This window comes from Artemia sp. Qi Xiang Cuo, chromosome 21, assembly GCF_049724085.1.
Source record: "Artemia sp. Qi Xiang Cuo chromosome 21, ASM4972408v1, whole genome shotgun sequence".
In the NCBI taxonomy this organism is placed as follows: Eukaryota; Metazoa; Arthropoda; class Branchiopoda; order Anostraca; family Artemiidae; genus Artemia; species Artemia sp. Qi Xiang Cuo.
Genome location: NC_142814.1, coordinates 25113915 through 25126106, shown reverse-complemented (window position 1 = coordinate 25126106; position 12192 = coordinate 25113915). Strand labels below are relative to the sequence as shown.

Sequence of the window (12192 nt, the reverse complement as noted above, 5' to 3'; positions counted from 1 at the left end):
GTATCATCGTAGTAGTGGTGGTAGTAGCTGTATTAGTCTTGTATTAGTAGTAGTAGTGACAGAAATAGCAGTATTGTTAATAACAGTAGTAACACATACATGTTGCCTTTTGGTCGATTGAGCACCTCCCTCATAACACCCCAGAAGTTTCACCTTGATACGGTAATCCGTTCTAAAAATATTGCTGATGTGCCTTTTGGTGCCCTTTTGACGCCCTTTTCATCTTAATACTCTTAGTCTTACAAGTAGTTGCAATTAAAGTAGTAGCTGGAGCAGTTCAGTAGCAATAGCACAATGCAAATATTATCTTTTGGTCAACAGATCTTCCCCTTTAACCATTCTCTGAACTGAAAGCTCCAATTTAATACCCAAATCCATTCTTGAGACACACCCTTTTGACATTCTGCATGCACATAGTGTGTTTTTATTTAGTTTAAATTTCCCCTAAATACTCTGTCGAATTTTCATATTCATACGCCTAGTCTTAGTGGTACTAGTATCATAGCAGTAGTGGAAAAAGTAGGAGCAGTATTAGCATTTATAGTGTTGCTTTAGTAGCAGTAGTAACAATAGTAGCAGCAGTATTAATAGCAGTAGTAGCACGTACATATTGTTTTTTGTCAGCTGATTGCTTTTTCTGATGCCCCCGGAGTTTCATCTTGATACGGTAACTCGTTTCTAAAATATTGCTGAAACGTCTGTATCAGAAATATGTATGCACATAGTATGCATTCGCTTATTTTACCTTTCTCCTCAAAGTTTCCTCATATGTTTATTTCAATACCCTCAGCCTTAGTAATAGTCGGTACAGAAGCAGTAGTTTTAGTGGTAATCGCAGCAGTAGTAGTAGAAGTAGTTGTAATAGTAGTATTAGTAGCAGCAGTAGTAGTACTAGCAGTAATAGTAATAGTAGTAGTAGCAGCAGTAGTAGTAGTAGTAGTAGTAGTAGTAGTAGTAGTAATAGTAATGGTAGCAGTAGTAGCGGTGGTAGCTGTAGTAGTAGCAGTAGCGTGTAAATATTGCCTTTTTGGTCAATTGACCATCTCCCTTATCATTTCCTGAAAGTTCCAAATTAATTTACTCAGTCATTCCTGAGTTACGTCCTTTTAATAACCCGTATACGTATAACCTGTTTTGATTTAGTTGAATGCTCCCTCAACATTTTCCGAAAGGCTCACCTGAATGCTCTTCGTCTTTTTGGAAAGTAAAGGTCAAACATGCATACCTTTGTCAATAACATATTCTATATGTAAACAATGAACGAATTAATTATGCGGGGCTGTGGGAGGGGGGGGGGAATTTGACATTTCCAAAACAATAATTACTGGACCTTAAAACAATTCCGAAGAAAGGAGATGTCTCAAAATTTTGATTGGATGTTGGTTTTGGGAAATGTTGGGCGTGGAGGGGGCTGGTTGCCCTCCAGTCACTTTTGACTCTTGTAAAGGGCACTAGAGCTTCCAATTTCCAATCAATTGAGCCCTATTTAAAGTTTATGCGACGACCCATTTTCCATAAAAACCTTATTTGCTTCCACGGCATAACTTAAACCTTTGCCCCAGGGCTCTGGTGGATTGTGTCAACCCTGGAGGTATTGTTATATGTTCTTTGGACTATTTTGAACACAATGGCTATCTCACAATTTCAATCAGATAAATGTAGGGAAAAGAGAGCGTAGGGGGGGGGGGCTAGTTGCCCTACATTACTTTTGACTCTTAAAAGGGAACTAGAAGTTTCAAATTCTAATTAAATGAGCCTTCTCTAAAGTTTATACGACCACCCGTTCATAGAAACCTTAAAAGCCGCCATCTATAAAAACCGCCAGATGGATTTGGGAATAATAGGACGTGGTGGGGGGTCTAGTTGCCCTCCGATCGCTTTGACTCCTAAACAGGGCACTAGAAATTCTAATTTTCAGTCAAAAGAGCCCCCTCCTAAGTTTAAACCACCACCCCTTCCATTAAAACCTTAAATGTTAATAATGAGCAAATAGTATAACTTCTAGCCCTTGCCCTGAGGGCTCTGAGGGGTTGTCATACCCAAAGACATCATTAATTGAACTTTCAATTATGCTTAACAAAATGGCTATCTTAAATTTTGATTGGATGTGTTGGGGAAATAATGGTCGTGGGGGGATGCTTGTTCTCCAATCACTCTTGACTCTTAAAAAGGGCACTAGAACTTTCAATTTCCAATCGAACGAGCCCCTTTCGAAGTTTTTACGACAACTCCTTCTATACGAAGTGCCCTAGAAAGAAAAAAATATATATATAAGAGCTCAAACACACATTGTGCACACACCGCTCTTTACTTAGGCAGCGCAATAGCGCTATCTATTATTCTGACAAAAAGTCCAACTTTAGCATAAAGATTGAGGTTTTGAGAAGGTAGTAGCCCCCGTAATATACGGAATAATTTTTGTTTGTTTTAAATCCTAATGTTATTCCTTACTTTCAGTTGATTTTTTTTTTTTTTAATTTAATTTCTTATTGTTTTTTCCAGGCTTTACCAAGACATGATTTGGACTACCAGCCCAATACACACACGATTTATTGCTATTAAAGTGTATGTACCAATAATTGTAAATTGGTCGGTAGCTTCAAGCTTTTCCAGTTTCTGCTTGAGAATTCAAACATTGGATAGTAAATAAAATTTTGGACAAAATTTGATTATTTACTCAAAATTTTCGGTGAACAGTAGATTTGTTGAATAAGTTCTTAATTATGATTTTCCTAAAGAAGTCCGGACGGACGGAGACAAGTATTATTTTTCATGTGGATGGAAGTTCTGCGTGACTTGGTCTTCTACGTCGATGATGCCATCACGACCTCCACAATAGTGTTCTCTGATGTTGGAATACATTATATGCGTATGTTTAAAATAGATTTAAACATTTTATATAGGAAAAGAGACAAATTACAATTTAAAATTAGTAAAAAACAACGCTCCTGGTAGTACTTGTCACTCCCATACCCCAACATTTTCCTATCAAGGTTCATGATACCCCACCTCGCCTTTTCCCCATCTGAGCCAGTAGGCATGTGAATGTAATATTTATAATACATAGATTAAAGATTGATGAACAATATGGCTAGCTTGGAATTTCATTCGGATGTCTTTGAGGAAAATGGGATAGAGGAAGGGGGCTAGTTGACGTCCATGCTGTTTGGTCCCTTAAAAGGGCTCTTAAACTTTTAATGTTTGTTTGAATGAGCCCTCTTCAATCTTCTAGGTCCCTTGGTGTGATACGATTATCCCAGAGGAATAAACCGATATTGCTGATACGAAAATTCCTCCACACGCAAGATTGAGAAGCCACAGAGAAAGTACTAAATAGGTATCTAAAAATGTCGATCAGATATCCTAAGGGGTAACAAAAAGACTAGACACTAAAAACATATTTAAGAAACTAGAACTCTCAATTTCTAGAACTCTCAAACTAGAACTCTCAATTTCTGATTGAATGAGCATCATCGAAGTTTCTACGACCATGAGGCAAAAATGAGGATGAGGAAGGGGCAGCTCCTCTCCTATGCGGAATAAATTCTGCTCATTTTGGGGTTTAAGCGTAGACCAGAGATATTCCCAGAAATCAAGAGGGATTAATATCAATTTCTACCTATCCCTCCCGCCCCTTCCATAGAACTAATTTTGTATTCAAACAGTTCGTGGTAACGAACTGTAAGCAAGGAGCGACCCGGCTCAATAGTAACCGTAACTGAAACTCTAAGAAAAGGAATTTTGATACCAATAAATACATCAAAAGAATCAGATTTTTATGCTGATTTCAAACACATAAGTTTCATCAAGTTTAGTCCTACCCATCAACAGTTACGCGCCTGGGAAAATTTGCCTCATTTTCAAAAAAAGAGGAAAACCTCCCCTAAAAGTCATAGAACCTTAATGAAAATCACACCATCAGATTCAGCGTATCAGAGAACCCTACTTTAGAGGTTTCAAGCTCCTATCTGCAAAAATGTGGACTTTTGTATTTTTTGCCAGAAGAAAGATAACGGATGGTTGTTTTTTTTTCACCCAGGAGTGATCGTATCGACCCAGTGGTCCTAGAACATCGTGGGAGGGCTCATTTGAACGGAAATGAAAACTTCTAGTGCCCTTTTTAAGTGACCAAAAAAATGGAGGGCAGCTAGGCCCCCTCCCATGCTCATTTTTTTCCCAAAGTCGCCCGATCAAAATTTTGAGATAGCCATTTTGTTCAGCATGGTCAAAAAATATAATAACTATGTCTTTGAGGATGTCTGAATCCCCCACAGTCCCCGGGTGAAGGGCTGCAAGTTATGAAATTTGCCCAATGTTTACATGTAGTGTTGATTATTCAATTCAGACCGGTTTTATTAATACTTTACACTTAAATTACAAATACTCACAAATACATTTAACTAACAAATTCTGGGTCATAATCCATAATAATTGGCCCTCTAGGTCAATTCTGTTGAGGAAACATTATATCATACTGTTCAATGTATCGCACAGTCGCGGTTCTCCATATGCCAGCCAGCATGAGCTCAAATTACCTCCATACTTTACAAATACCAATAATAAAACTTAACTTAAATTTCAAACTCAACGGGATAATACAAGATCTGATATAGCTTATAAAATTATTATAAAAATAAAATTGGGAAGTATATAGACGTTTTCAGGGGGATTTTTTCTGGTAGTAGGGGGGGGGTGGATCGGGGTATACGTGGGAGGATCTTTCTGTGGAGGAAGTTTTTATGGGGGAAGGGACATTGCTATGAAGGGGGCGCCGGATTTCCCAGCATTATTTAAAAAAACGATCAGAAATTAAATAAAAAAACAAGTTTTCAACTGAAAGACTTTTCAACTGAAAAATTTTCAACATCAAAACTTAAAACGAGCAGAAACTATTGAGTATACTATTGGGTGCACCTCCTAGTCAATACCTCGCTCTTTACACTAAAGTTTTTTTTATAATAGCTATTTATTCTAATTAACGACCTTTGTGATTATGGGGTCATTCTTAAAGAATTTGAAAAAATCGAACTTTAGCGTAAAGAGCGAGGTATTGACTAGGGGGCGAACCCCCTTAATATACGTAATAAAAATATACGAACATAGAAGTTCATTATGTCAGTTAATTCGTAAGTTACATATATTTATTACTAATGAAAACGTGCGTAAATAAAATTAAACAACTTTCGAGAAAGCCATTTAGCAAAAAAAAGTAAAATTATTATGCAAATTTCGTTTCAATTATTCATGCACGGTGAGCCAAAATCAAAACCTGCATTAATTTAAAAACGTTCAGAAATTAAATAAAAAAAATAAGATTTTTAACTGAAAGTAAGGAGCGACATTAAAACTTAAAACGGACAGAAATTATTCCGTATATGAAAGGGGCTGTTCCCTCCTCAACGGCTCGTCTTTACGCTAAAGTTTGACTCTTTCTCACAACTCTATTTTTTAAAACAATAAAAAACTTTAGCGTAAAGAGCGAGGCGTTCAGGAGGGGACAGCCCCTTTTATATACGGAATAATTTCTCTTTGTTTTAAGTTTTAATGTCGCTCCTTACTTTCAGTTAAAAAAACTTGTTTTTCTTATTTAATTACCTGAAGGCTCAATGAAAGTTAGGATGTTTTGACATTAAAATGATCCTTTGAGGCATCTGCCCCCCTCCCTAACAGCAAAACAATCAGAGAACCCTACTATAGAGGTTTAAAGCTCTCATCTGCAAATGTTTGGAATTGCGTATTTTTTACCAAAGAATGATCATGGATGAAAACAACAACAAGTAAAACAATAGGGAATTTACCTAAGACAGTTAAATTTCTTCCTAAAAAATATTATGGCTCTATATTCAAGAGCTGCCAACAGGAAACTACGTAGAAGTAAATTAAACAATATTTTATTATATGTATTGTTATTAATATTTAAACAATATTTATATTCTGTAATATAAATTAAACAATAAAATGAGATCTTCAAAACTGAAATTGAAAATCAAAACAGTGTCAAGTTTGTTGTTTTATTATGGAAAGGAAGGGCTGTTTACATATAGGACTTGTTATTGGAAAGGGAGAATGTTTTTTCTGGGTGTGTCCAAAAAAGCTAAAGGTGTTAGAACTTTAGGAGGTGCTGAGAGGGATGCCGAACTAAATCAAAAGACACTGTGTGCATCCAGGCTATCAAAAGGTGGAATCTATAATATTGTATGAACGGCTAAGGGAATTAGCTTGAAACTTTCAGTTCCAGTACTACTATTATAGCTGCGGCTGCAACTGCGACTAGTTGCGACTGCGACTTTGGCTACTTGCAACTGCAAGAACTTGCAACTGTGACTGCTACTACTTGTGACTACGGCTACTTCGACTTGCAACTGCTTTGGAAATGTTGAGTGGGACGTTGAACGAAATCAAAATGCCTTACGTGCATGCTAGTTGTCAAAAGAGCACGTCAGCAATATCTCAGGGACAGCTGAGGGTACTATGTTGAAACTTTCAGGGCATGTTGAAAAGTGCTTGGAAGGCAAAGGACCCCCTTTATCCTTTTTAGATACCCCCTTCAACCCTGATCAAAATTCTGAAATAGCCAGTTTGTTAAAAATAGCCAGAGGGTCTAATTACTGTGCCTCTGGGAATGTCATGCCTCCCAGAGTCCTTGGGAAAAGGGTTGTAAATTATGCAATCTGCCAACTTTTTACATATAGGATTTATTATTGAAAGGGGGAGGACTATTTCAACCTGGGTGTGTCACAAAACGCTAAGGATATTACGGTGAAACTCCAAAGAATTTTGAGAAAGAGGGGCTAAACTAAATCAAAATAAACTATGTGCATCCAGGTTATCAAAAGAGTGTATCTGTAATATCTGGAGCAGCTAAGGGTATTAACTTGAAACTTTCAATGCCACTATTGCTACTACTATCTTTGAATGCAACTGCGACTACTTGCGACTGCGACTGTTTTCTACTGCGACTATGGCTACTTGTGACTACTTCCAAGTGTGACTACTTGCAACTTCATCTACGAGTACTTCCGACCTGGGCTGCGACTATTTGTGACTGCGACTAATTGTGACGGTTACTGCAATCGCCACTGCTTGCGAATGTGACTACTTCTGACAATGGCTGTGACTACTTGAACCTGCGACTTTGATTACTAGCGAATTTGACTACTTGCGACTGTAACTATTTATGACTGTGAAAACTAGTGACTGCGACTGTTTGTGACTGTGACTAGGGCTACTTGCTACTATGACTATGACTGATTGCAACTACAACTACTTGGGACTGTCTCTACTTGCGACTGCGGTTCTTTCCAACTGCGACAAGTCATGACCCTGACTACTAACGACTATGACTAATTGCGACTACGACTAATTTAAGAGTGCGAATCTTTGCGACTGCGACAACTTAGACTGTGACCGTAACTAGTTGTGACTGCGAATACGAAAGCAACTCGACTGCTACTGTGGCTACTTGCGAATGTGACTACTTGCAACTAGGACTGCAACTACTTGTGACTTTAAGTGCAACAACTTCTGACTGCAGAAAACGACAACTCGTGACTGCAACTGCTACTACTTCCGACAGTGACTACTACTAGCAGTGCTACTACTATTGTGATTGCGACTGTGACTGCAAATAATACCGAAATTTCTACTAGCACAACTAGAAGAATTGAACTAAATCAAGTGAACTTAACTGCTTCCTCATTGTCGAAATGGCATAGTGCATCCAGATTTGTCAAAAGGGCTTATCTGCAATATCTAAGGAGTGACTAAGGTTATTAAGTTGAAAATTTCACTAGGTACGTCCAACTTGTCAAAAGGGAGTATTTGGGTGTATCTAAATAGATCTCAGGAACAGCTAGGGATATTAAGTTGAAACTTTCATGGAATGCTAAGTGGGGTGTTAAACAAAATCAAGATACTGTATGCATCCAGGTTGGCAAGCCGGAATGTTTTCAATATTTCAAGGACAAATAGGTAAGGGCATTAAGTTCAAAAATCCAGAGAATGTTGAGGGGGATGTTGAATTTGAGGATACTACGTGCATCCCATGTATTGAAAAGAACTATGAATTGAAATGAACACAAATACTGCTTAATCTTACTGTATAGAATGTAGTATATGTATTTGAAACTTGCCTAATCTTTAACAGTTACATGAAAATTAATGAGCTGTGATTTTTCATTTTCGTTTTATCGTTTGTGAATAACTATTTGGGTATAGCGGGTTAGAAAAATTTATTCACGCAGCTCAAACTCAATGGTTAAAAATCTGGTGCCTCAATATGAAAGAAATCTGGTGCCACAATATTTTAGTCACTTAAAAAACTTTTGATCTCCATTCGAAAGAGCCTTTTCCCGATCTTCTAGGGACAATGGTTCAATTCTATCACCCCTAGGAAAAAAAGAACACGCATCTGTGATCTTTCTTCTGGTAAAAAATTCAAAATTCCACTTTTTCGTAGATAGGGGATTCAAACTTCTACATTAGGGTTCACTGACAATCTAAATCTGATGGGTTCTTTTTATTAAGGTCTCTTGACCTTTTGGGGGTGTTTCCTCCTTTTTTTTTAAATAAGTAAAAAAATTTCAGGCTCGTAGCTTTTGATGGGTAGCATTAAACTTAATGAATCTGGTATATTTGTAATGAGTATAAAAGAATCAATTCTTTAGTTGTTATCAAAATTCCTGTTTTTAGAGTTTCGTTACTATTTGGCCGACTCGATCCTCACTTACAGTTTATTATCACGAACTGCTTAATGATCCTTCATTCTGGAAGCATTATGATGCATTTTACCCCATCTTTACTCTTTGCTGATTTGAAATTTATGTTCTTGTAATGAAAAGCCACTGACATGTTGCAATATCAGTCGCAAACCACAACTACCGATCTACCGATACCCTTTGCGTCCCATTGGCGACAATGACAGGGGGAGGGCACTTACCCCCTAGATTTTTTAACACCTTCTTCCTATATTTTGAAAAACAAAATTTTGGGAATTTTCACTTTAAAAGCCTTTTTGGTATTTTCATCGAAAAAATTGAAAAAAAAATCGAACGAAATTGCACTCCCTAGATTTTAAAAATACATTTCCCCAACCCCTTCCCCTACAGTTTCGTCAGTTGACACCATTGCTTTGTCCATAAGAAAAAAATAGGGAAGGGAAAGGATTTGACTTCTATTCCCCAAAAATACAACCTTGCGATAAGTCCTCAAGGTATGAAATGTAAAAAATACAAAGTAAAGCTTATCGAAAACGTGCCTTACCGTCTTCGTCACAATTATTTTTGTTGAACAGGGAACTATTTTATCCTTCAAGAATCGATAAACAAAATATTCCCGAGCTAAAAACCTTTAAGAAACTAGGACAGCAAACACTCATGAATATCTACTAGAATTTCAGGATCCATCTCTCCGCTTCACATTTTCGGGAGACTGCGCAATCAAAAGACATCTAATTTAGCACATATCTTAAGACGTCTTAGATCACTAAACCTAATTGAAAACTGTTTGTGATTTGGTCGGTGTTATGAACATGACCAAAAATACAAATATTGGTGCTCCATGTTTTGACAAAAAAGTCCACGTTTAAATACTGTCCGAGTGTCCGTGATATTGATGTTACCGAGAATGTCCGAAATTTGGTTAATGTCGCCATTCACTGGTGAATATCCGAAATTCCTTTTTCTCGGGTTGAATTCAATTAGCTTTGCGAGTCAGATTTTTCAGTCTTATTGAAGCTATGATGGTAAAAGTTAAAGTTAGGTTAGGATAGATTATGTTAGTTTATGTTAGGCTAGATTAGAAAGAATTTGGTTATAAATATCTGAAATGGTTAAAAACCTGACCTAAGCTAACCCAACCTAACCAAACCTAATCTAACCTAAACTGCCATAATCAAACCTTGCATTAAACTGAAAAACTAGACTGGCAACGCTGACTAAATACAAGGAGAAAAAAATGTAGCCTATTTGGTAAATTCACCCGTGAATGTCGACATTCACCGATTTTCGGACTTTCGGTAACAATGACACATATTAGAGCCCGCCATGACATTTCTTCCAAGTTTCTTTATTAGACAAATAAACATAAAATGTTGATTTGAGGTGAAATTATCGTTATAACTGCTACTGCAACTCTACAACATTCTTCACAGCATTAATTAATCTGCCAAACTATCCGTGAAAAGTCCTGTGCCACTCCAACTAGTTCAAATTCCGCCGAAGTTTGCCCTATCACACAGTTTTATTCAGGTTTAATATCCGAAAATAGATTCTAATTTTCAGCAACAAAAAAATATTTACTACATATATTACTACATCACTAGACCAAATAGAAAATGTTCGTATTTTGGAGTGATTTTCATCGCAAATAAACCTTGCTTAATTACAAAACTTGAGATCTCATGTTTTGTTTTTGTTGTCTACGAGAGATCAACAGAAATTTCTAAGATAGTCAAACAGTTCGTGGTAACAAACTGTAAGTAAGGAGCGATCCGGCTCAATAGTAACCGAAACTCTAAAAAATCAAGTTTAGTCTCACCCACCAAAAGTTACGGGCCTGAGAAAATTTGCCTGATTTTCAAAAAAAGGGGGAAACACCCCCTAAAAGTCGTTGAACCTTAATAAAAATCACAATATCGGATTCAGCGTATCAGAGAACCCTTCTGTAGAGGTTTCAAGCTCCTATCTGCAAAAATGTGGAATTTGTATTTTTTTTGGCCAGAAGAAAGAGCACGGATGCGTATTTATTTGTTGTTTTTTTTTCCAGAGGTGATCGTATCGTCCCTGTAGTCCTAGAATGTCACATGAGGGCTCATTCAAACGAAAATTAAAAGTTCTTGTGCCCTTTTTAAGTGACCCAAAAAATGGAGCGCAACTAGGTCCCCTCCCACGCTCATTTTTTTTTCCAAAGTCGCCCGATCAAAATTTTGAGATAGCCATTTAGTTCAGCATGGTCGGAAAATATAATAACTATGTCTTTGAGGATGACTTAATCCCCCACAGTGTCCGGGTGAAGGGCTGCAAGTTATGAACTTTGCCCAACGTTTATATATAGTATTGGTTATTGGGAAGTATACAGATGTTTTCAGGGGGGATTTTTTCTGGTAGTGGAGGGAGGGTAGGTCACGGTTACGTGGGAGGATCTTTCCATGGAAGAAGTTTTCATGGGGGAAGGAATATTGCTATGAAGGGGGTGCCGGATTTCCTAGAATTATTTAAAAAAAAGATCAGAAATTAAATTAAAAAAAATAATTTTTGCAACTGAAGGTAAGGAGCAACATCAAAACTTCAAACGAACATAAATGATTATGTATATGATTTGGTTCGCCCCATAGTCATTACCTCACTCTTTACGCTAAAGTTTTTTTTTTACTTTGATAAGAGCTATTTATTCTAATTAACAGCCTTTGTGATGAAGGGGTCATTTTTAAAGAATTGGAACAAGATTCGAAGTTTAGCGTAAAGAACGAGGTATTGACTAGGGGGGAATCCCCTGATATACGTATTAAAAATATACAAATATAGAAGTTCGTTACGTAAGTTAATTCGTAAGTTACGTATATTTATTACTAAAAAAAAGTTCGTAAATAAAATTACACAACTTTCGAGAAAGCCATTTAACCAAAAAAAGGTAAAATTACTATGCAAATTTTGTTTTAATTATTCATGTACAGTGAGCCAAAATCAAAACCTGCATTAATTCAAAAACGGTCAGAAATTAAATTACATAAAAAAAGTTTCTTTTTTTAACTGAAAGTAAGGAGTGACATTAAAACTTAAAACGAGCAGAAATTATTCCGTATATGAAAGGGGCTGTCCCCTCCTCAACGCCTCGCTCTTTACGTTAAAGTTTGACTCTTTCTCACAACTCCATTTTTTAAAACAATACAAAACTTTAGCGTAAAGAGTGAGGCGTTGAGGAGGGGACAGCCCCTTTCATATACGGAATAATTTCTGTTCACTTTAAGTCTTAATGTCGCTCCTTACTTTCAGTTAAAAAAAAACTCTTTTTTTATTTAATTCTTTTAAGATCTAAAAAGTAGATTATAGCCAGGAAATAAAGCATCATTAAATCTTTTACTGTTGCGACAAATAGCACAATAAAGATACGACAAAAATGGGGCAGACCGTGAACAAACTGCAACAAAAATTAGTCTTATACCATTAGTCTTATACCATCCACTAGCTCAGAATT

The 12192-nt window shown here is 36.7% G+C and overlaps 1 protein-coding gene across 8 annotated transcripts in view; it reads right to left on the bottom strand.

Moving 5' to 3' along the window:
- The window catches only part of Ca-alpha1D (Ca[2+]-channel protein alpha[[1]] subunit D), a 401670-nt gene extending 392305 nt beyond the window's left edge, over positions 1-9365 (bottom strand). For all 8 annotated transcript variants that reach the window (XM_089106801.1, XM_089106795.1, XM_089106796.1 and 5 more), the window contains exon 1: positions 9262-9365. The gene's annotated coding sequence lies outside the window, so the exon portion shown is untranslated. The remainder of the gene's footprint in view (positions 1-9261) is intronic.
- Between the last annotated feature and the right edge of the window lie 2827 nt (positions 9366-12192).